Source organism: Rhinoderma darwinii, assembly GCF_050947455.1.
Source record: "Rhinoderma darwinii isolate aRhiDar2 chromosome 2 unlocalized genomic scaffold, aRhiDar2.hap1 SUPER_2_unloc_30, whole genome shotgun sequence".
NCBI lineage: Eukaryota > Metazoa > Chordata > Amphibia > Anura > Rhinodermatidae > Rhinoderma > Rhinoderma darwinii.
Genome location: NW_027461697.1, coordinates 123,318 through 141,509, shown reverse-complemented (window position 1 = coordinate 141,509; position 18,192 = coordinate 123,318). Strand labels below are relative to the sequence as shown.

General features: G+C 41.8%; 79 pseudogenes; all 79 read left to right on the top strand.

Moving 5' to 3' along the window:
- The first annotated feature begins 54 nt into the window (after positions 1 to 54).
- On the top strand, positions 55 to 173 carry LOC142677032 (5S ribosomal RNA; annotated as a pseudogene).
- Positions 174 to 240: 67 nt separating this feature from the next.
- On the top strand, positions 241 to 359 carry LOC142676598 (5S ribosomal RNA; annotated as a pseudogene).
- A 67-nt stretch (positions 360 to 426) lies between these two features.
- LOC142676567 (5S ribosomal RNA) lies at positions 427 to 545 on the top strand (annotated as a pseudogene).
- A 252-nt stretch (positions 546 to 797) lies between these two features.
- On the top strand, positions 798 to 916 carry LOC142676875 (5S ribosomal RNA; annotated as a pseudogene).
- Positions 917 to 983: 67 nt separating this feature from the next.
- LOC142677021 (5S ribosomal RNA) lies at positions 984 to 1,102 on the top strand (annotated as a pseudogene).
- A 253-nt stretch (positions 1,103 to 1,355) lies between these two features.
- On the top strand, positions 1,356 to 1,474 carry LOC142676654 (5S ribosomal RNA; annotated as a pseudogene).
- Positions 1,475 to 1,720: 246 nt separating this feature from the next.
- On the top strand, positions 1,721 to 1,839 carry LOC142676923 (5S ribosomal RNA; annotated as a pseudogene).
- Positions 1,840 to 2,092: 253 nt separating this feature from the next.
- Positions 2,093 to 2,211, top strand: LOC142676386 (5S ribosomal RNA; annotated as a pseudogene).
- Positions 2,212 to 2,278: 67 nt separating this feature from the next.
- Positions 2,279 to 2,397, top strand: LOC142676375 (5S ribosomal RNA; annotated as a pseudogene).
- Positions 2,398 to 2,464: 67 nt separating this feature from the next.
- On the top strand, positions 2,465 to 2,583 carry LOC142676798 (5S ribosomal RNA; annotated as a pseudogene).
- Positions 2,584 to 2,828: 245 nt separating this feature from the next.
- LOC142676922 (5S ribosomal RNA) lies at positions 2,829 to 2,947 on the top strand (annotated as a pseudogene).
- Positions 2,948 to 3,014: 67 nt separating this feature from the next.
- On the top strand, positions 3,015 to 3,133 carry LOC142676456 (5S ribosomal RNA; annotated as a pseudogene).
- A 67-nt stretch (positions 3,134 to 3,200) lies between these two features.
- LOC142676833 (5S ribosomal RNA) lies at positions 3,201 to 3,319 on the top strand (annotated as a pseudogene).
- Positions 3,320 to 3,386: 67 nt separating this feature from the next.
- LOC142676653 (5S ribosomal RNA) lies at positions 3,387 to 3,505 on the top strand (annotated as a pseudogene).
- Positions 3,506 to 3,750: 245 nt separating this feature from the next.
- LOC142676921 (5S ribosomal RNA) lies at positions 3,751 to 3,869 on the top strand (annotated as a pseudogene).
- A 67-nt stretch (positions 3,870 to 3,936) lies between these two features.
- LOC142676679 (5S ribosomal RNA) lies at positions 3,937 to 4,055 on the top strand (annotated as a pseudogene).
- Positions 4,056 to 4,122: 67 nt separating this feature from the next.
- LOC142676596 (5S ribosomal RNA) lies at positions 4,123 to 4,241 on the top strand (annotated as a pseudogene).
- A 67-nt stretch (positions 4,242 to 4,308) lies between these two features.
- On the top strand, positions 4,309 to 4,427 carry LOC142676727 (5S ribosomal RNA; annotated as a pseudogene).
- A 253-nt stretch (positions 4,428 to 4,680) lies between these two features.
- On the top strand, positions 4,681 to 4,799 carry LOC142676558 (5S ribosomal RNA; annotated as a pseudogene).
- A 253-nt stretch (positions 4,800 to 5,052) lies between these two features.
- Positions 5,053 to 5,171, top strand: LOC142676374 (5S ribosomal RNA; annotated as a pseudogene).
- Positions 5,172 to 5,238: 67 nt separating this feature from the next.
- Positions 5,239 to 5,357, top strand: LOC142676874 (5S ribosomal RNA; annotated as a pseudogene).
- A 67-nt stretch (positions 5,358 to 5,424) lies between these two features.
- LOC142676737 (5S ribosomal RNA) lies at positions 5,425 to 5,543 on the top strand (annotated as a pseudogene).
- Positions 5,544 to 5,788: 245 nt separating this feature from the next.
- On the top strand, positions 5,789 to 5,907 carry LOC142676920 (5S ribosomal RNA; annotated as a pseudogene).
- Positions 5,908 to 5,974: 67 nt separating this feature from the next.
- LOC142676821 (5S ribosomal RNA) lies at positions 5,975 to 6,093 on the top strand (annotated as a pseudogene).
- Positions 6,094 to 6,346: 253 nt separating this feature from the next.
- On the top strand, positions 6,347 to 6,465 carry LOC142676385 (5S ribosomal RNA; annotated as a pseudogene).
- Positions 6,466 to 6,532: 67 nt separating this feature from the next.
- Positions 6,533 to 6,651, top strand: LOC142676373 (5S ribosomal RNA; annotated as a pseudogene).
- A 67-nt stretch (positions 6,652 to 6,718) lies between these two features.
- LOC142676788 (5S ribosomal RNA) lies at positions 6,719 to 6,837 on the top strand (annotated as a pseudogene).
- A 245-nt stretch (positions 6,838 to 7,082) lies between these two features.
- On the top strand, positions 7,083 to 7,201 carry LOC142676918 (5S ribosomal RNA; annotated as a pseudogene).
- Positions 7,202 to 7,268: 67 nt separating this feature from the next.
- LOC142676912 (5S ribosomal RNA) lies at positions 7,269 to 7,387 on the top strand (annotated as a pseudogene).
- A 67-nt stretch (positions 7,388 to 7,454) lies between these two features.
- Positions 7,455 to 7,573, top strand: LOC142676809 (5S ribosomal RNA; annotated as a pseudogene).
- Positions 7,574 to 7,640: 67 nt separating this feature from the next.
- LOC142676651 (5S ribosomal RNA) lies at positions 7,641 to 7,759 on the top strand (annotated as a pseudogene).
- Positions 7,760 to 8,004: 245 nt separating this feature from the next.
- On the top strand, positions 8,005 to 8,123 carry LOC142676917 (5S ribosomal RNA; annotated as a pseudogene).
- A 67-nt stretch (positions 8,124 to 8,190) lies between these two features.
- LOC142676797 (5S ribosomal RNA) lies at positions 8,191 to 8,309 on the top strand (annotated as a pseudogene).
- Positions 8,310 to 8,376: 67 nt separating this feature from the next.
- Positions 8,377 to 8,495, top strand: LOC142677028 (5S ribosomal RNA; annotated as a pseudogene).
- A 67-nt stretch (positions 8,496 to 8,562) lies between these two features.
- Positions 8,563 to 8,681, top strand: LOC142676595 (5S ribosomal RNA; annotated as a pseudogene).
- Positions 8,682 to 8,748: 67 nt separating this feature from the next.
- Positions 8,749 to 8,867, top strand: LOC142676726 (5S ribosomal RNA; annotated as a pseudogene).
- A 253-nt stretch (positions 8,868 to 9,120) lies between these two features.
- LOC142676557 (5S ribosomal RNA) lies at positions 9,121 to 9,239 on the top strand (annotated as a pseudogene).
- A 253-nt stretch (positions 9,240 to 9,492) lies between these two features.
- LOC142676372 (5S ribosomal RNA) lies at positions 9,493 to 9,611 on the top strand (annotated as a pseudogene).
- Positions 9,612 to 9,678: 67 nt separating this feature from the next.
- On the top strand, positions 9,679 to 9,797 carry LOC142676873 (5S ribosomal RNA; annotated as a pseudogene).
- Positions 9,798 to 9,864: 67 nt separating this feature from the next.
- Positions 9,865 to 9,983, top strand: LOC142676736 (5S ribosomal RNA; annotated as a pseudogene).
- Positions 9,984 to 10,228: 245 nt separating this feature from the next.
- Positions 10,229 to 10,347, top strand: LOC142676915 (5S ribosomal RNA; annotated as a pseudogene).
- A 67-nt stretch (positions 10,348 to 10,414) lies between these two features.
- LOC142676785 (5S ribosomal RNA) lies at positions 10,415 to 10,533 on the top strand (annotated as a pseudogene).
- Positions 10,534 to 10,786: 253 nt separating this feature from the next.
- On the top strand, positions 10,787 to 10,905 carry LOC142676814 (5S ribosomal RNA; annotated as a pseudogene).
- A 67-nt stretch (positions 10,906 to 10,972) lies between these two features.
- LOC142676776 (5S ribosomal RNA) lies at positions 10,973 to 11,091 on the top strand (annotated as a pseudogene).
- Positions 11,092 to 11,526: 435 nt separating this feature from the next.
- Positions 11,527 to 11,645, top strand: LOC142676479 (5S ribosomal RNA; annotated as a pseudogene).
- A 67-nt stretch (positions 11,646 to 11,712) lies between these two features.
- LOC142676384 (5S ribosomal RNA) lies at positions 11,713 to 11,831 on the top strand (annotated as a pseudogene).
- Positions 11,832 to 11,898: 67 nt separating this feature from the next.
- On the top strand, positions 11,899 to 12,017 carry LOC142676548 (5S ribosomal RNA; annotated as a pseudogene).
- Positions 12,018 to 12,084: 67 nt separating this feature from the next.
- Positions 12,085 to 12,203, top strand: LOC142676534 (5S ribosomal RNA; annotated as a pseudogene).
- A 67-nt stretch (positions 12,204 to 12,270) lies between these two features.
- LOC142677000 (5S ribosomal RNA) lies at positions 12,271 to 12,389 on the top strand (annotated as a pseudogene).
- Positions 12,390 to 12,456: 67 nt separating this feature from the next.
- LOC142676929 (5S ribosomal RNA) lies at positions 12,457 to 12,575 on the top strand (annotated as a pseudogene).
- A 67-nt stretch (positions 12,576 to 12,642) lies between these two features.
- Positions 12,643 to 12,761, top strand: LOC142677031 (5S ribosomal RNA; annotated as a pseudogene).
- Positions 12,762 to 12,828: 67 nt separating this feature from the next.
- Positions 12,829 to 12,947, top strand: LOC142676830 (5S ribosomal RNA; annotated as a pseudogene).
- A 67-nt stretch (positions 12,948 to 13,014) lies between these two features.
- LOC142676688 (5S ribosomal RNA) lies at positions 13,015 to 13,133 on the top strand (annotated as a pseudogene).
- Positions 13,134 to 13,200: 67 nt separating this feature from the next.
- Positions 13,201 to 13,319, top strand: LOC142676769 (5S ribosomal RNA; annotated as a pseudogene).
- Positions 13,320 to 13,386: 67 nt separating this feature from the next.
- On the top strand, positions 13,387 to 13,505 carry LOC142676450 (5S ribosomal RNA; annotated as a pseudogene).
- A 67-nt stretch (positions 13,506 to 13,572) lies between these two features.
- LOC142676779 (5S ribosomal RNA) lies at positions 13,573 to 13,691 on the top strand (annotated as a pseudogene).
- A 67-nt stretch (positions 13,692 to 13,758) lies between these two features.
- Positions 13,759 to 13,877, top strand: LOC142677003 (5S ribosomal RNA; annotated as a pseudogene).
- A 67-nt stretch (positions 13,878 to 13,944) lies between these two features.
- On the top strand, positions 13,945 to 14,063 carry LOC142676351 (5S ribosomal RNA; annotated as a pseudogene).
- A 67-nt stretch (positions 14,064 to 14,130) lies between these two features.
- Positions 14,131 to 14,249, top strand: LOC142676623 (5S ribosomal RNA; annotated as a pseudogene).
- Positions 14,250 to 14,316: 67 nt separating this feature from the next.
- LOC142676383 (5S ribosomal RNA) lies at positions 14,317 to 14,435 on the top strand (annotated as a pseudogene).
- A 67-nt stretch (positions 14,436 to 14,502) lies between these two features.
- LOC142676547 (5S ribosomal RNA) lies at positions 14,503 to 14,621 on the top strand (annotated as a pseudogene).
- Positions 14,622 to 14,688: 67 nt separating this feature from the next.
- On the top strand, positions 14,689 to 14,807 carry LOC142676672 (5S ribosomal RNA; annotated as a pseudogene).
- Positions 14,808 to 14,874: 67 nt separating this feature from the next.
- Positions 14,875 to 14,993, top strand: LOC142677035 (5S ribosomal RNA; annotated as a pseudogene).
- Positions 14,994 to 15,060: 67 nt separating this feature from the next.
- On the top strand, positions 15,061 to 15,179 carry LOC142676926 (5S ribosomal RNA; annotated as a pseudogene).
- A 67-nt stretch (positions 15,180 to 15,246) lies between these two features.
- Positions 15,247 to 15,365, top strand: LOC142676376 (5S ribosomal RNA; annotated as a pseudogene).
- A 67-nt stretch (positions 15,366 to 15,432) lies between these two features.
- On the top strand, positions 15,433 to 15,551 carry LOC142676427 (5S ribosomal RNA; annotated as a pseudogene).
- Positions 15,552 to 15,618: 67 nt separating this feature from the next.
- LOC142676743 (5S ribosomal RNA) lies at positions 15,619 to 15,737 on the top strand (annotated as a pseudogene).
- A 67-nt stretch (positions 15,738 to 15,804) lies between these two features.
- On the top strand, positions 15,805 to 15,923 carry LOC142676985 (5S ribosomal RNA; annotated as a pseudogene).
- Positions 15,924 to 15,990: 67 nt separating this feature from the next.
- Positions 15,991 to 16,109, top strand: LOC142676772 (5S ribosomal RNA; annotated as a pseudogene).
- Positions 16,110 to 16,176: 67 nt separating this feature from the next.
- On the top strand, positions 16,177 to 16,295 carry LOC142676649 (5S ribosomal RNA; annotated as a pseudogene).
- A 67-nt stretch (positions 16,296 to 16,362) lies between these two features.
- On the top strand, positions 16,363 to 16,481 carry LOC142676444 (5S ribosomal RNA; annotated as a pseudogene).
- A 67-nt stretch (positions 16,482 to 16,548) lies between these two features.
- Positions 16,549 to 16,667, top strand: LOC142676882 (5S ribosomal RNA; annotated as a pseudogene).
- Positions 16,668 to 16,734: 67 nt separating this feature from the next.
- LOC142676460 (5S ribosomal RNA) lies at positions 16,735 to 16,853 on the top strand (annotated as a pseudogene).
- A 67-nt stretch (positions 16,854 to 16,920) lies between these two features.
- Positions 16,921 to 17,039, top strand: LOC142676480 (5S ribosomal RNA; annotated as a pseudogene).
- A 67-nt stretch (positions 17,040 to 17,106) lies between these two features.
- LOC142676393 (5S ribosomal RNA) lies at positions 17,107 to 17,225 on the top strand (annotated as a pseudogene).
- Positions 17,226 to 17,478: 253 nt separating this feature from the next.
- On the top strand, positions 17,479 to 17,597 carry LOC142676964 (5S ribosomal RNA; annotated as a pseudogene).
- Positions 17,598 to 17,664: 67 nt separating this feature from the next.
- On the top strand, positions 17,665 to 17,783 carry LOC142676506 (5S ribosomal RNA; annotated as a pseudogene).
- A 67-nt stretch (positions 17,784 to 17,850) lies between these two features.
- Positions 17,851 to 17,969, top strand: LOC142677012 (5S ribosomal RNA; annotated as a pseudogene).
- A 67-nt stretch (positions 17,970 to 18,036) lies between these two features.
- Positions 18,037 to 18,155, top strand: LOC142676518 (5S ribosomal RNA; annotated as a pseudogene).
- Positions 18,156 to 18,192: the final 37 nt, after the last annotated feature.

Here is an 18,192-nt window from a genome sequence, read left to right as displayed (position 1 = left end):
TTTAGATTTTGTTTCACAATCGATTAAAAAGGACTATGGATTAAAGCATTTAATGTCAATGGCCATTCTAAGCTGAATGTGCATGCTCTCGTCAGATCGCAGAAGTTACACAGCTTAAGGCCTCGCTAGTACCAGTGTGGTAGACTGTCTGGGAATCCGTGGTGCGGTTGACTTTTTATTATGTCATTTAGATTTTGTTTCACAAAAGATTAAATAGGACTATGGATTAAAGCATTTAACGTCAATGGCCATTCTAAGCTGAATGTGCCTGCTCTCGTCAGAACGCAGAAGTTACACAGCTTAAGGCCTCGCTAGTACAAGTGTGGGAGACTGTCTGGGAATCCGTGGTGCTGTTGAATTTTTATTATGTCGTTTAGATTTTGTTTCACAATCGATTAAAAAGGACTATGGATTAAAGCATTTAATGTCAATGGCCATTCTAAGCTGAATGTCCCTGCTCTCGTCAGATCGCAGAAGTTACACAGCTTAAGGCCTCGCTAGTACCAGTGTGGGAGACTGTCTGGGAATCCGTGGTGCGGTTGACTTTTTATTATGTCGTTTAGATTTTGTTTCACAATCGATTAAAAAGGACTATGGATTAAAGCATTTAATGTCAATGGCTATTCTAAGCTGATTGTGCCTGCTCTCGTTAGATCGCAGAAGTTACACGGCTTAACGCCTCGCTAGTACCAGTGTGGGAGACTGTCTGGGAATCCGTGGAGCGGTTGACTTTTATTATGTTGTTTAGATTTTGTTTCACAATAGATTAAATAGGACTATGGATTAAAGCATTTAACGTCAATGGCCATTCTAAGCTGAAAGTGCCTGCTCTCGTCAGATCACAGAAGTTACACAGCTTAAGGCCTCGCTAGTACCAGTGTGGGAGACTGTCTGGGAATCCGTGGTGCGGTTGTCTTTTTATTATGTCGTTTAGATTTTGTTTCACAATCGATTAAAAAGGACTATGGATTAAAGCATTTAATGTCAATGGCCATTCTAAGCTGAATGTGCCTGCTCTCGTCAGATCTCAGAAGTTACACAGCTTAAGGCCTCGCTAGTACCAGTGTGGGAGACTGTCTGGGAATCCGTGGTGCGGTTGAATTTTAATTATGTCGTTTAGATTTTGTTTCACAATCGATTAAAAAGGACTATGGATTAAAGCATTTAATGTCTATGGCCATTCTAAGCTGAATGTCCCTGCTCTCGTCAGATCGCAGAAGTTACACAGCTTAAAACCTCGCTAGTACCAGTGTGGGAGACTGTCTGGGAATCCGTGGTGCGGTTGCCTTTTTATTATGTCGTTTAGATTTTGTTTCACAATCGATTAAAAAGGACTATGGATTAAAGCATTTAATGTCAATGGCCATTCTAAGCTGAATGTGCCTGCTCTCGTCAGATCGCAGAAGTTACACAGCTTAAGGCCTCGCTAGTACCAGTGTGGGAGACTGTCTGGGAATCCGTGGTGCGGTTGCCTTTTTTATTATGTCGTTTAGATTTTGTTTCACAATAGATTAAATAGGACTATGGATTAAAGCATTTAACGTCAATGGCCATTCTAAGCAGAATGTCCCTGCTCTCGTCAGATCGCAGAAGTTACACAGCTTAAGGCCTCGCTAGTACCAGTGTGGGAGACTGTCCGTGGTGCAGTCGACTTTTTATTATGTTGTTTATATTTTGTTTCACAATAGATTAAATAGGACTATGGATTAAAGCATTTAATGTCAATGGCCATTCTAAGCTGAATGTCCATGCTCTCGTCAGATCGCAGAAGTTACACAGCTTAAGGCCTCGCTAGTACCAGTGTGGGAGACTGTCTGGGAATCCGTGGTGCGGTTGACTTTTTATTATGTCGTTTAGATTTTGTTTCACAATCGATTAAAAAGGACTATGGATTAAAGCATTTAATGTCAATGGCCATTCTAAGCTGAATGTGCCTGCTCTCGGTAGTTCGCAGAAGTTACGCAACTTAACGCCTCGCTAGTACCAGTGTGGGAGACTGTCTGGGAATCCGTGGTGCGGTTGACTTTTTATTATGTCGTTTAGATTTTGTTTCACAATCGATTAAAAAGGACTATGGATTAAAGCATTTAATGTCAATGGCCATTCTAAGCTGAATGTGCCTGCTCTCGTCAGATCGCAGAAGTTACACAGCTTAAGGCCTCGCTAGTACCAGTGTGGGAGACTGTCTGGGAATCCGTGGTGGGGTTGAATTTTAATTATGTCGTTTAGATTTTGTTTCACAATCGATTAAAAAGGACTATGGATTAAAGCATTTAATGTCAATGGCCATTCTAAGCTGAATGTCCCTGCTCTCGTCAGATCGCAGAAGTTACACAGCTTAAAACCTCGCTAGTACCAGTGTGGGAGACTGTCTGGGAATCCGTGGTGCGGTTGACTTTTTATTATGTCGTTTAGATTTTGTTTCACAATCGATTAAAAAGGACTATGGATTAAAGCATTTAATGTCAATGGCCATTCTAAGCTGAATGTTCCTGCTCTCGTCAGATCGCAGAAGTTACACAGCTTAAGGCCTCGCTAGTACCAGTGTGGGAGACTGTCTGGGAGTCCGTGGTGCGGTTGCCTTTTTATTATGTCGTTTAGATTTTGTTTCACAATAGATTAAATAGGACTATGGATTAAAGCATTTAACGTCAATGGCCATTCTAAGCAGAATGTCCCTGCTCTCGTCAGATCGCAGAAGTTACACAGCTTAAGGCCTCGCTAGTACCAGTGTGGGAGACTGTCCGTGGTGCGGTTGACTTTTTATTATGTTGTTTAGATTTTGTTTCACAATAGATTAAATAGGACTATGGATTAAGGCATTTAATGTCAATGGCCATTCTAAGCTGAATGTCCATGCTCTCGTCAGATCGCAGAAGTTACACAGCTTAAGGCCTCGCTAGTACCAGTGTGGGAGACTGTCTGGGAATCCGTGGTGCGGTTGACTTTTTATTATGTCGTTTAGATTTTGTTTCACAATCGATTAAAAAGGACTATGGATTAAAGCATTTAACGTCAATGGCCATTCTAAGCTGAATGTACCTGCTCTCGTTAGATCGCAGAAGTTACAAAGCTTAACGCCTCGCTAGTACCAGTGTGGGAGACTGTCTGGGAATCCGTGGTGCGGTTGACTTTTTATTATGTCGTTTAGATTTTGTTTCACAATCGATTAAAAAGGACTATGGATTAAAGCATTTCATGTCAATGGCCATTCTAAGCTGAATGTGCCTGCTCTCGTCAGATCGCAGAAGTTACACAGCTTAAGGCCTCGCTAGTACCAGTGTGGGAGACTGTCTGGGAATCCGTGGTGCGGTTGACTTTTTATTATGTCGTTTAGATTTTGTTTCACAATCGATTAAAAAGGACTATGGATTAAAGCATTTAATGTCAATGGCCATTCTAAGCTGAATGTGCCTGCTCTCGTCAGATCGCAGAAGTTACACAGCTTAAGGCCTCGCTAGTACCAGTGTGGGAGACTGTCTGGGAATCCGTGGTGCGGTTGCCTTTTTATTATGTCGTTTAGATTTTGTTTCACAATAGATTAAATAGGACTATGGATTAAAGCATTTAACGTCAATGGCCATTCTAAGCAGAATGTCCCTGCTCTCGTCAGATCGCAGAAGTTACACAGCTTAAGGCCTCGCTAGTACCAGTGTGGGAGACTGTCCGTGGTGCGGTTGACTTTTTATTATGTTGTTTAGATTTTGTTTCACAATAGATTAAATAGGACTATGGATTAAGGCATTTAATGTCAATGGCCATTCTAAGCTGAATGTCCATGCTCTCGTCAGATCGCAGAAGTTACACAGCTTAAGGCCTCGCTAGTACCAGTGTGGGAGACTGTCTGGGAATCCGTGGTGCGGTTGACTTTTTATTATGTCGTTTAGATTTTGTTTCACAATCGATTAAAAAGGACTATGGATTAAAGCATTTAATGTCAATGGCCATTCTAAGCTGAATGTGCCTGCTCTCGTCAGATCGCAGAAGTTACACAGCTTAAGGCCTCGCTAGTACCAGTGTGGGAGACTGTCTGGGAATCCGTGGTGCGGTCGACTTTTTATTATGTCGTTTAGATTTTGTTTCACAATAGATTAAATAGGACTATGGATTAAATCATTTAACGTCAATGGCCATTCTAAGCTGAATGTGCCTGCTCTCGTCAGAACGCAGAAGTTACACAGCTTAAGGCCTCGCTAGTACAAGTGTGGGAGACTGTCTGGGAATCCGTGGTGCTGTTGAATTTTTATTATGTCGTTTAGATTTTGTTTCACAATCGATTAAAAAGGACTATGGATTAAAGCATTTAATGTCAATGGCAATTCTAAGCTGAATGTCCCTGCTCTCGTCAGATCGCAGAAGTTACACAGCTTAAGGCCTCGCTAGTACCAGTGTGGGAGACTGTCTGGGAATCCGTGGTGCGGTTGACTTTTTATTATGTCGTTTAGATTTTGTTTCACAATCGATTAAAAAGGACTATGGATTAAAGCATTTAATGTCAATGGCTATTCTAAGCTGATTGTGCCTGCTCTCGTTAGATCGCAGAAGTTACACGGCTTAATGCCTCGCTAGTACCAGTGTGGGAGACTGTCTGGGAATCCGTGGAGCGGTTGACTTTTTATTATGTTGTTTAGATTTTGTTTCACAATAGATTAAATAGGACTATGGATTAAAACATTTAACGTCAATGGCCATTCTAAGCTGAAAGTGCCTGCTCTCGTCAGATCGCAGAAGTTACACAGCTTAAGGCCTCGCTAGTACCAGTGTGGGAGACTGTCTGGGAATCCGTGGTGCGGTTGTCTTTTTATTATGTCGTTTAGATTTTGTTTCACAATCGATTAAAAAGGACTATGGATTAAAGCATTTAATGTCAATGGCCATTCTAAGCTGAAAGTGCCTTCTCTCGTCAGATCGCAGAAGTTACACAGCTTAAGGCCTCGCTAGTACCAGTGTGTGAGACTGTCTGGGAATCCGTGGTGCGGTTGAATTTTAATTATGTCGTTTAGATTTTGTTTCACAATCGATTAAAAAGGACTATGGATTAAAGCATTTAATGTCAATGGCCATTCTAAGCTGAATGTCCCTGCTCTCGTCAGATCGCAGAAGTTACACAGCTTAAAACCTCGCTAGTACCAGTGTGGGAGACTGTCTGGGAATCCGTGGTGCGGTTGACTTTTTATTATGTCGTTTAGATTTTGTTTCACAATCGATTAAAAAGGACTATGGATTAAAGCATTTAATGTCAATGGCCATTCTAAGCTGAATGTGCCTGCTCTCGTCAGATCGCAGAAGTTACACAGCTTAAGGCCTCGCTAGTACCCGTGTGGGAGACTGTCTGGGAATCCGTGGCGCGGTTGGCTTTTTATTATGTCGTTTAGATTTTGTTTCACAATCGATTAAAAAGGACTATGGATTAAAGCATTTAATGTCAATGGCCATTCTAAGCTGAATGTGCCTGCTCTCGTCAGATTGCAGAAGTTACACAGCTTAAGGCCTCGCTAGTACCAGTGTGGGAGACTGTCTGGGAATCCGTGGTGCGGTTGACTTTTTATTATGTCGTTTAGATTTTGTTTCACAATCGATTAAAAAGGACTATGGATTAAAGCATTTAATGTCAATGGCCATTCTACGCTGAATGTGCCTGCTCTCGTTAGATCGCAGAAGTTACACAGCTTAAGGCCTCGCTAGTACCAGTGTGGGAGACTGTCTGTGGTGCGGTTGACTTTTTATTATGTTGTTTATATTTTGTTTCACAATAGATTAAATAGGACTATGGATTAAGGCATTTAATGTCAATGGCCATTCTAAGCTGAATGTCCATGCTCTCGTCAGATCGCAGAAGTTACACAGCTTAAGGCCTCGCTAGTACCAGTGTGGGAGACTGTCTGGGAATCCGTGGTGCGGTTGACTTTTTATTATGTCGTTTAGATTTTGTTTCACAATCGATTAAAAAGGACTATGGATTAAAGCATTTAATGTCAATGGCCATTCTAAGCTGAATGTGCCTGCTCTCGTCAGATCGCAGAAGTTACACAGCTTAAGGCCTCGCTAGTACCAGTGTGGGAGACTGTCTGGGAATCCGTGGTGCGGTTGACTTTTTATTATGTCGTTTAGATTTTGTTTCACAATGGATTAAAAAGGACTATGGATTAAAGCATTTAATGTCAATGGCCATTCTACGCTGAATGTGCCTGCTCTCGTTAGATCGCAGAAGTTACACAGCTTAACGCCTCGCTAGTACCAGTGTGGGAGACTGTCTGGGAATCCGTGGTGCGGTTGACTTTTTATTATGTCGTTTAGATTTTGTTTCACAATCGATTAAAAAGGACTATGGATTAAAGCATTTAATGTCAATGGCCATTCTAAGCTGAATGTGCCTGCTCTCGTCAGATCGCAGAAGTTACACAGCTTAAGGCCTCGCTAGTACCAGTGTGGGAGACTGTCTGGGAATCCGTGGTGGGGTTGAATTTTAATTATGTTGTTTAGATTTTGTTTCACAATCGATTAAAAAGGACTATGGATTAAAGCATTTAATGTCAATGGCCATTCTAAGCTGAATGTCCCTGCTCTCGTCAGATCGCAGAAGTTACACAGCTTAAAACCTCGCTAGTACCAGTGTGGGAGACTGTCTGGGAATCCGTGGTGCGGTTGACTTTTTATTATGTCGTTTAGATTTTGTTTCACAATCGATTAAAAAGGACTATGGATTAAAGCATTTAATGTCAATGGCCATTCTAAGCTGAATGTGCCTGCTCTCGTCAGATCGCAGAAGTTACACAGCTTAAGGCCTCGCTAGTACCAGTGTGGGAGACTGTCTGGGAGTCCGTGGTGCGGTTGCCTTTTTATTATGTCGTTTAGATTTTGTTTCACAATAGATTAAATAGGACTATGGATTAAAGCATTTAACGTCAATGGCCATTCTAAGCAGAATGTCCCTGCTCTCGTCAGATCGCAGAAGTTACACAGCTTAAGGCCTCGCTAGTACCAGTGTGGGAGACTGTCCGTGGTGCGGTTGACTTTTTATTATGTTGTTTAGATTTTGTTTCACAATAGATTAAATAGGACTATGGATTAAGGCATTTAATGTCAATGGCCATTCTAAGCTGAATGTCCATGCTCTCGTCAGATCGCAGAAGTTACACAGCTTAAGGCCTCGCTAGTACCAGTGTGGGAGACTGTCTGGGAATCCGTGGTGCGGTTGACTTTTTATTATGTCGTATAGATTTTGTTTCACAATCGATTAAAAAGGACTATGGATTAAAGCATTTAACGTCAATGGCCATTCTAAGCTGAATGTACCTGCTCTCGTTAGATCGCAGAAGTTACACAGCTTAACGCCTCGCTAGTACCAGTGTGGGAGACTGTCTGGGAATCCGTGGTGCGGTTGACTTTTTATTATGTCGTTTAGATTTTGTTTCACAATCGATTAAAAAGGACTATGGATTAAAGCATTTAATGTCAATGGCCATTCTAAGCTGAATGTGCCTGCTCTCGTCAGATCGCAGAAGTTACACAGCTTAAGGCCTCGCTAGTACCAGTGTGGGAGACTGTCTGGGAATCCGTGGTGCGGTTGACTTTTTATTATGTCGTTTAGATTTTGTTTCACAATCGATTAAAAAGGACTATGGATTAAAGCATTTAATGTCAATGGCCATTCTAAGCTGAATGTGCCTGCTCTCGTCAGATCGCAGAAGTTACACAGCTTAAGGCCTCGCTAGTACCAGTGTGGGAGACTGTCTGGGAATCCGTGGTGCGGTTGCCTTTTTATTATGTCGTTTAGATTTTGTTTCACAATAGATTAAATAGGACTATGGATTAAAGCATTTAACGTCAATGGCCATTCTAAGCAGAATGTCCCTGCTCTCGTCAGATCGCAGAAGTTACACAGCTTAAGACCTCGCTAGTACCAGTGTGGGAGACTGTCCGTGGTGCGGTTGACTTTTTATTATTTTGTTTAGATTTTGTTTCACAATAGATTAAATAGGACTATGGATTAAGGCATTTAATGTCAATGGCCATTCTAAGCTGAATGTCCATGCTCTCGTCAGATCGCAGAAGTTACACAGCTTAAGGCCTCGCTAGTACCAGTGTGGGAGACTGTCTGGGAATCCGTGGTGCGGTTGACTTTTTATTATGTCGTTTAGATTTTGTTTCACAATCGATTAAAAAGGACTATGGATTAAAGCATTTAATGTCAATGGCCATTCTAAGCTGAATGTGCCTGCTCTCGTCAGATCGCAGAAGTTACACAGCTTAAGGCCTCGCTAGTACCAGTGTGGGAGACTGTCTGGGAATCCGTGGTGCGGTTGACTTTTTATTATGTCGTTTAGATTTTGTTTCACAATCGATTAAAAAGGACTATGGATTAAAGCATTTAATGTCAATGGCCATTCTAAGCTGAATGTGCCTGCTCTCGTTAGATCGCAGAAGTTACACAGCTTAACGCCTCGCTAGTACCAGTGTGGGAGACTGTCTGGGAATCCGTGGTGCGGTTGACTTTTTATTATGTCGTTTAGATTTTGTTTCACAATAGATTAAATAGGACTATGGATTAAATCATTTAACGTCAATGGCCATTCTAAGCTGAATGTGCCTGCTCTCGTCAGAACGCAGAAGTTACACAGCTTAAGGCCTCGCTAGTACAAGTGTGGGAGACTGTCTGGGAATCCGTGGTGCTGTTGAATTTTTATTATGTCGTTTAGATTTTGTTTCACAATCGATTAAAAAGGACTATGGATTAAAGCATTTAATGTCAATGGCAATTCTAAGCTGAATGTCCCTGCTCTCGTCAGATCGCAGAAGTTACACAGCTTAAGGCCTCGCTAGTACCAGTGTGGGAGACTGTCTGGGAATCCGTGGTGCGGTTGACTTTTTATTATGTCGTTTAGATTTTGTTTCACAATCGATTAAAAAGGACTATGGATTAAAGCATTTAATGTCAATGGCTATTCTAAGCTGATTGTGCCTGCTCTCGTTAGATCGCAGAAGTTACACGGCTTAACGCCTCGCTAGTACCAGTGTGGGAGACTGTCTGGGAATCCGTGGAGCGGTTGACTTTTTATTATGTTGTTTAGATTTTGTTTCACAATAGATTAAATAGGACTATGGATTAAAACATTTAACGTCAATGGCCATTCTAAGCTGAAAGTGCCTGCTCTCGTCAGATCGCAGAAGTTACACAGCTTAAGGCCTCGCTAGTACCAGTGTGGGAGACTGTCTGGGAATCCGTGGTGCGGTTGTCTTTTTATTATGTCGTTTAGATTTTGTTTCACAATCGATTAAAAAGGACTATGGATTAAAGCATTTAATGTCAATGGCCATTCTAAGCTGAAAGTGCCTGCTCTCGTCAGATTGCAGAAGTTACACAGCTTAAGGCCTCGCTAGTACCAGTGTGTGAGACTGTCTGGGAATCCGTGGTGCGGTTGAATTTTAATTATGTCGTTTAGATTTTGTTTCACAATCGATTAAAAAGGACTATGGATTAAAGCATTTAATGTCAATGGCCATTCTAAGCTGAATGTCCCTGCTCTCGTCAGATCGCAGAAGTTACACAGCTTAAAACCTCGCTAGTACCAGTGTGGGAGACTGTCTGGGAATCCGTGGTGCGGTTGACTTTTTATTATGTCGTTTAGATTTTGTTTCACAATCGATTAAAAAGGACTATGGATTAAAGCATTTAATGTCAATGGCCATTCTAAGCTGAATGTGCCTGCTCTCGTCAGATCGCAGAAGTTACACAGCTTAAGGCCTCGCTAGTACCCGTGTGGGAGACTGTCTGGGAATCCGTGGCGCGGTTGGCTTTTTATTATGTCGTTTAGATTTTGTTTCACAATCGATTAAAAAGGACTATGGATTAAAGCATTTAATGTCAATGGCCATTCTAAGCTGAATGTGCCTGCTCTCGTCAGATTGCAGAAGTTACACAGCTTAAGGCCTCGCTAGTACCAGTGTGGGAGACTGTCTGGGAATCCGTGGTGCGGTTGACTTTTTATTATGTCGTTTAGATTTTGTTTCACAATCGATTAAAAAGGACTATGGATTAAAGCATTTAATGTCAATGGCCATTCTACGCTGAATGTGCCTGCTCTCGTTAGATCGCAGAAGTTACACAGCTTAAGGCCTCGCTAGTACCAGTGTGGGAGACTGTCCGTGGTGCGGTTGACTTTTTATTATGTTGTTTATATTTTGTTTCACAATAGATTAAATAGGACTATGGATTAAGGCATTTAATGTCAATGGCCATTCTAAGCTGAATGTCCATGCTCTCGTCAGATCGCAGAAGTTACACAGCTTAAGGCCTCGCTAGTACCAGTGTGGGAGACTGTCTGGGAATCCGTGGTGCGGTTGACTTTTTATTATGTCGTTTAGATTTTGTTTCACAATCGATTAAAAAGGACTATGGATTAAAGCATTTAATGTCAATGGCCATTCTAAGCTGAATGTGCCTGCTCTCGTCAGATCGCAGAAGTTACACAGCTTAAGGCCTCGCTAGTACCAGTGTGGGAGACTGTCTGGGAATCCGTGGTGCGGTTGACTTTTTATTATGTCGTTTAGATTTTGTTTCACAATGGATTAAAAAGGACTATGGATTAAAGCATTTAATGTCAATGGCCATTCTACGCTGAATGTGCCTGCTCTCGTTAGATCGCAGAAGTTACACAGCTTAACGCCTCGCTAGTACCAGTGTGGGAGACTGTCTGGGAATCCGTGGTGCGGTTGACTTTTTATTATGTCGTTTAGATTTTGTTTCACAATCGATTAAAAAGGACTATGGATTAAAGCATTTAATGTCAATGGCCATTCTAAGCTGAATGTGCATGCTCTCGTCAGATCGCAGAAGTTACACAGCTTAAGGCCTCGCTAGTACCAGTGTGGGAGACTGTCTGGGAATCCGTGGTGCGGTTGACTTTTTATTATGTTGTTTAGATTTTTTTTCACAATAGATTAAATAGGACTATGGATTAAGGCTTTTAATGTCAATGGCCATTCTAAGCTGAATGTGCCTGCTTTCGTTAGATCGCAGAAGTTACACAGCTTAAGGCCTCGCTAGTACCAGTGTGGGAGACTGTCTGGGAATCCGTGGTGCGGTTGACTTTTTATTATGTCGTTTAGATTTTGTTTCACAATCGATTAAAAAGGACTATGGATTAAAGCATTTAATATCAATGGCCATTCTAAGCTGAATGTGCCTGCTCTCGTTAAATCGCAGAAGTTACACAGCTTAACGACTCGCTAGTACCAGTGTGGGAGACTGGGAATCCGTGGTGCGGTTGACTTTTTATTATGTCGTTTAGATTTTGTTTCACAATCGATTAAAAAGGACTATGGATTAAAGCATTTAATGTCAATGGCCATTCTAAGCTGAATGTGCCTGCTCTCGTTAAATCGCAGAAATTACACAGCTTAACGACTCGCTAGTACCAGTGTGGGAGACTGTCTGGGAATCCGTGGTGCGGTTGACTTTTTATTATGTCGTTTAGATTTTGTTTCACAATCGATTAAAAAGGACTATGGATTAAAGCATTTAATGTCAATGGCCATTCTAAGCTGAATGTTCCTGCTCTCGTCAGATCGCAGAAGTTACACAGCTTAAGGCCTCGCTAGTACCAGTGTGGGAGACTGTCTGGGAATCCGTGGTGCAGTTGACTTTTTATTATGTCGTTTAGATTTTGTTTCACAATCGATTAAAAAGGACTATGGATTAAAGCATTTAATGTCAATGGCCATTCTAAGCTGAATGTGCCTGCTCTCGTCAGATCGCAGAAGTTACACAGCTTAAGGCCTCGCTAGTACCATTGTGGGAGACTATCTGGGAATCCGTGGTGCGGATGAATTTTTATTATGTCGTTTAGAATTTGTTTCACAATCGATTAAAAAGGACTATGGATTAAAGCATTTAATGTCAATGGCCATTCTAAGCTGAATGTGCCTGCTCTCGTCAGATCGCAGAAGTTACACAGCTTAAGGCCTCACTAGTACCAGTGTGGGAGACTGTCTGGGAATCCGTGGTGCGGTTGACTTTTTATTATGTCGTTTAGATTTTGTTTCACAATCGATTAAAAAGGACTATGGATTAAATCATTTAATGTCAATGGCCATTCTAAGCTCAATGTGCCTGCTCTCATCAGATCGCAGAAGTTACACAGCTTAAGGCCTCGCTAGTACCAGTGTGGGAGACTGTCTGGGAATCCGTGGTGCTGTTGACTTTTTATTATGTCGTTTAGATTTTGTTTCACAATAGATTAAATAGGACTATGGATTAAAGCATTTAACGTCAATGGCCATTCTAAGGTGAATGTTCCTGCTCTCATCAGAACGCAGAAGTTACACAGCTTAAGGCCTCGCTAGTACCAGTGTGGGAGACTGTCTGGGAATCCGTGATGCGGTTGACTTTTTATTATGTCGTTTAGATTTTGTTTCACAATCGATTAAAAAGGACTATGGATTAAAGCATTTAATGTCAATGGCCATTCTAAGCTGAATGTGCCTGCTCTCGTCAGATCGCAGAAGTTACACAGCTTAGGGCCTCGCTAGTACCAGTGTGGGAGACTGTCTGGGAATCCGTGGTGAGGTTGACTTTTTATTATGTCGTTTAGATTTTGTTTCACAATAGATTAAATAGGACTATGGATTAAGGCTTTTAATGTCAATGGCCATTCAAAGCTGATTGTACCTGCTCTCGTCAGATTGCAGAAGTTACACAGCTTAAGGCCTCGCTAGTACCAGTGTGGGAGACTGTCTGGGAATCCGTGGTGCGGTTGACTTCTTATTATGTCGTTTAGATTTTGTTTCACAATAGATTAAATAGGACTATGTATTAAAGCATTTAACGTCAATGGCCATTCTAAGCTGAATGTGCCTGCTCCTGTCAGATCGCAGAAGTTACACAGCTTAAGGCCTCGCTAGTACCAGTGTTGGAGACTGTCTGGGAATCCGTGGTGCGGTTGACTTTTTATTATGTCGTTTAGATTTTGTTTCACAATCGATTAAAAAGGACTATGGATTAAAACCTTTAATGTCAATGGCCGTTCTAAGCTGAATGTGCCTGCTCTCGTCAGATCGCAGAAGTTACACAGCTTAAGGCCTCGCTAGTACCAGTGTGGGAGACTGTCTGGGAATCCGTGGTGCGGTTGACTTTTTATTATGTCGTTTAGATTTTGTTTCACAATCGATTAAAAAGGACTATGGATTAAAGCATTTAATGTCAATGGCCATTCTAAGCTGAATGTGCCTGCTCTCGTTAGATCGCAGAAGTTACACAGCTTAAGGCCTCGCTAGTACCAGTGTGGGAGACTGTCTGGGAATCAGTGGTGCGGTTGACTTTTTATTATGTCGTTTAGATTTTGTTTCACAATTGATTAAAAAGGACTATGGATTAAAGTTTTTAACGTCAATGGCAATTCTAAGCTGAATGTGCCTGCTCTCGTCAGATCGCAGAAGTTGCACAGCTTAAGGCCTCGCTAGTAGTAGTGTGGGAGACTGTCTGGGAATCCGTGGTGCGGTTGACTTTTTATTATGTCGTTTAGATTTTGTTTCACAATCGATTAAAAAGGACTATGGATTAAAGCATTTAATGTCAATGGCCATTCTAAGCTGAATGTGCCTGCTCTCGTCAGATCGCAGAAGTTACACAGCTTAAGGCCTCGCTAGTACCAGTGTGGGAGACTGTCTGGGAATCCGTGGTGCGGTTGAGTTTTTATTATGTCGTTTACATTTTGTTTCACAATAGATTTAATAGGACTATGGATTAAAGCAATTAACGTCAATGGCCATTCTAAGCTGAATGTGCCTGCACTCGTCAGATCGCAGAAGTTACACAGCTTAAGGCCTCGCTAGTACCAGTGTGGGAGACTGTCTGGGAATCCGTGGTGCGGTTGAGTTTTTATTATGTCGTTTAGATTTTGTTTCACAATCGATTAAAAAGGACTATGGATTAAAGCATTTAATGTCAATGGCCATTCTAAGCTGAATGTCCCTTCTCTCGTCAGATCGCAGAAGTTACACAGCTTAAGGCCTCGCTAGTACCAGTGTGGGAGACTGTCTGGGAATCCGTGGTGCGGTTGACTTTTTATTATGTCGTTTAGATTTTGTTTCACAATCGATTAAAAAGGACTATGGATTAAAGCATTTAATGTCAATGGCCATTCTAAGCTGAATGTTCCTGCTCTCGTCAGATCGCAGAAGTTACCCAGCTTAAGGCCTCGCTAGTACCAGTGTGGGAGACTGTCTGGGAATCCGTGGTGCAGTTGACTTTTTATTATGTCGTTTAGATTTTGTTTCACAATCGATTAAAAAGGACTATGGATTAAAGCATTTAATGTCAATGGCCATTCTAAGCTGAATGTGCCTGCTCTCGTCAGATCGCAGAAGTTACACAGCTTAAGGCCTCGCTAGTACCATTGTGGGAGACTATCTGGGAATCCGTGGTGCGGATGAATTTTTATTATGTCGTTTAGAATTTGTTTCACAATCGATTAAAAAGGACTATGGATTAAAGCATTTAATGTCAATGGCCATTCTAAGCTGAATGTGCCTGCTCTCGTCAGATCGCAGAAGTTACACAGCTTAAGGCCTCACTAGTACCAGTGTGGGAGACTGTCTGGGAATCCGTGGTGCGGTTGACTTTTTATTATGTCGTTTAGATTTTGTTTCACAATCGATTAAAAAGGACTATGGATTAAATCATTTAATGTCAATGGCCATTCTAAGCTCAATGTGCCTGCTCTCATCAGATCGCAGAAGTTACACAGCTTAAGGCCTCGCTAGTACCAGTGTGGGAGACTGTCTGGGAATCCGTGGTGCGGTTGACTTTTTATTATGTCGTTTAGATTTTGTTTCACAATAGATTAAATAGGACTATGGATTAAAGCATTTAACGTCAATGGCCATTCTAAGGTGAATGTGCCTGCTCTCATCAGAACGCAGAAGTTACACAGCTTAAGGCCTCGCTAGTACCTGTGTGGGAGACTGTCTGGGAATCCGTGATGCGGTTGACTTTTTATTATGTCGTTTAGATTTTGTTTCACAATCGATTAAAAAGGACTATGGATTAAAGCATTTAATGTCAATGGCCATTCTAAGCTGAATGTGCCTGCTCTCGTCAGATCGCAGAAGTTACACAGCTTAGGGCCTCGCTAGTACCAGTGTGGGAGACTGTCTGGGAATCCGTGGTGAGGTTGACTTTTTATTATGTCGTTTAGATTTTGTTTCACAATAGATTAAATAGGACTATGGATTAAGGCTTTTAATGTCAATGGCCATTCAAAGCTGATTGTACCTGCTCTCGTCAGATCGCAGAAGTTACACAGCTTAGGGCCTCGCTAGTACCAGTGTGGGAGACTGTCTGGGAATCCGTGGTGAGGTTGACTTTTTATTATGTCGTTTAGATTTTGTTTCACAATCGATTAAAAAGGACTATGGATTAACACATTTAATGTCAATGGCCATTCTAAGCTGAATGTGCCTGCTCTCGTTAGATCGCAGAAGTTACACAGCTTAACGCCTTGCTAGTACCAGTGTGGGAGACTGTCTGGGAATCCGTGGTGCGGTTGACTTTTTATGATGTCGTTTAGATTTTGTTTCACAATCGATTAAAAAGGACTATGGATTAAAGCATTTAATGTCAATGGCCATTCTAAGCTGAATGTGCCTGCTCTCGTCAGATCGCAGAAGTTACACAGCTTAAGGCCTCGCTAGTACCAGTGTGGGAGACTGTCTGGGAATCCGTGGTGCGGTTGAATTTATATTATGTCGTTTAGATTTTGTTTCACAATCGATTAAAAAGGACTATGGATTAAAGCATTTAATGTCAATGGCCATTCTAAGCTGAATGTGCCTTCTCTCGTCAGATCGCAGAAGTTACACAGCTTAAGGCCTCGCTAGTACCAGTGTGGGAGACTGTCTGGGAATCCGTGGTGCGGTTGACTTTTTATGATGTCGTTTAGATTTTGTTTCACAATCGATTAAAAAGGACTATGGATTAAAGCATTTAATGTCAATGGCCATTCTAAGCTGAATGTGCCTGCTCTCGTCAGATCGCAGAAGTTACACAGCTTAAGGCCTCGCTAGTACCAGTGTGGGAGACTGTCTGGGAATCCGTGGTGCGGTTGACTTTTTATTATGTCGTTTAGATTTTGTTTCACAATAGATTAAATAGGACTATGGATTAAAACATTTAACGTCAATGGCCATTCTAAGCTGAATGTGCCTGCTCTCGTCAGAACGCAGAAGTTACACAGCTTAAGGCCTCGCTAGTACCAGTGTGGGAGACTGTCTGGGAATCCGTGGTGCAGTTGAATTTTTATTATGTCGTTTAGATTTTGTTTCACAATCGATTAAAAAGGACTATGGATTAAAGCATTTAATGTCAATGGCCATTCTAAGCTGAATGTCCCTGCTCTCGTCAGATCGCAGAAGTTACACAGCTTAAGGCCTCGCTAGTAGTAGTGTGGGAGAATGTCTGGGAATCCGTGGTGCGGTTGACTTTTTATTATGTCGTTTAGATTTTGTTTCACAATCGATTAAAAAGGACTATGGATTAAAACATTTAATATCAATGGCCATTCTAAGCTGAATGTGCCTGCTCTCGTCAGATCGCAGAAGTTACACAGCTTAAGACCTCGCTAGTACCAGTGTGGGAGACTCTCTGGGAATCCGTGGTGCGGTTGACTTTTTATTATGTCGTTTAGATTTTTTTTCACAATAGATTTAATAGGACTATGGATTAAAGCATTTAACGTCAATGGCCATTCTATGCTGAATGGGCCTGCTCTCGTCAGATCGCAGAAGTTACACAGCTTAAGGCCTCGCTAGTACCAGTGTGGGAGACTGTCTGGGAATCCGTGGTGCGGTTGAATTTTTATTATGTCGTTTAGATTTTGTTTCACAATCGATTAAAAAGGACTATGGATTAAAGCATTTAATGTCAATGGCCATTCTAAGCTGAATGTCCCTTCTCTCGTCAGATCGCAGAAGTTACACAGCTTAAGACCTCGCTAGTACCAGTGTGGGAGACTCTCTGGGAATCCGTGGTGCGGTTGACTTTTTATTATGTCGTTTAGATTTTGTTTCACAATCGATTAAAAAGGACTATGGATTAAAGCATTTAATGTCAATGGCCATTCTAAGCTGAATGTGCCTGCTCTCGTCAGATCGCAGAAGTTACACAGCTTAAGGCCTCGCTAGTACCAGTGTGGGAGACTGTCTGGGAATCCGTGGTGCAGTTGACTTTTTATTATGTCGTTTAGATTTTGTTTCACAATCGATTAAAAAGGACTATGGATTAAAGCATTTAACGTCAATGGACATTCTAAGCTGAATGTGCCTGTTCTCGTCAGAACGCAGAAGTTACACAGCTTAATGCCTCGCAAGTACCAGTGTGGGAGACTGTCTGGGAATCCGTGGTGCGGTTGAATTTTTATTATGTCGTTTAGATTTTGTTTCACAATAGATTAAATAGGACTATGGATTAAAGCATTTAACGTCAATGGCCATTCTAAGCTGAATGTGCCTGCTCTCGTCAGATCGCAGAAGTTACACAGCTTAACGCCTCGCTAGTACCAGTGTGGGAGACTGTCTGGGAATCCGTGGTGCGGTTGACTTTTTATTATGTCGTTTAGATTTTGTTTCACAATCGATTAAAAAGGACTATGGATTAAAGCATTTAATGTCAATGGCCATTCTAAGCTGAATGTGCCTGCTCTCGTTAGATCGCAGAAGTTACACAGCTTAACGCCTCGCTAGTACCAGTGTGGGAGACTGTCTGGGAGTCTGTGGTGCGGTTGACTTTTTATTATGTCGTTTAGATTTTGTTTCACAATAGATTAAATAGGACTATGGATTAAAGCATTTAACGTCAATGGCCGTTCTAAGCTGAATGTGCCTGCTCTCGTCAGATAGCAGAAGTTACACAGCTTAAGGCCTCGCTAGTACCAGGGTGGGAGACTGTCTGGGAATCCGTGGTGCGGTTGCCTTTTTATTATGTCGTTTAGATTTTGTTTCACAATCGATTAAAAAGGACTATGGATTAAAGCATTTAATGTCAATGGCCATTCTAAGCTGAATGTGCCTGCTCTCGTCAGATCACAGAAGTTACACAGCTTAAGGCCTCGCTCGTACCAGTGTGGGGGACTGTCTGGGAATCCGTGGTGCGGTTAACTTTTTATTATGTCGTTTAGATTTTGTTTCACAATAGAT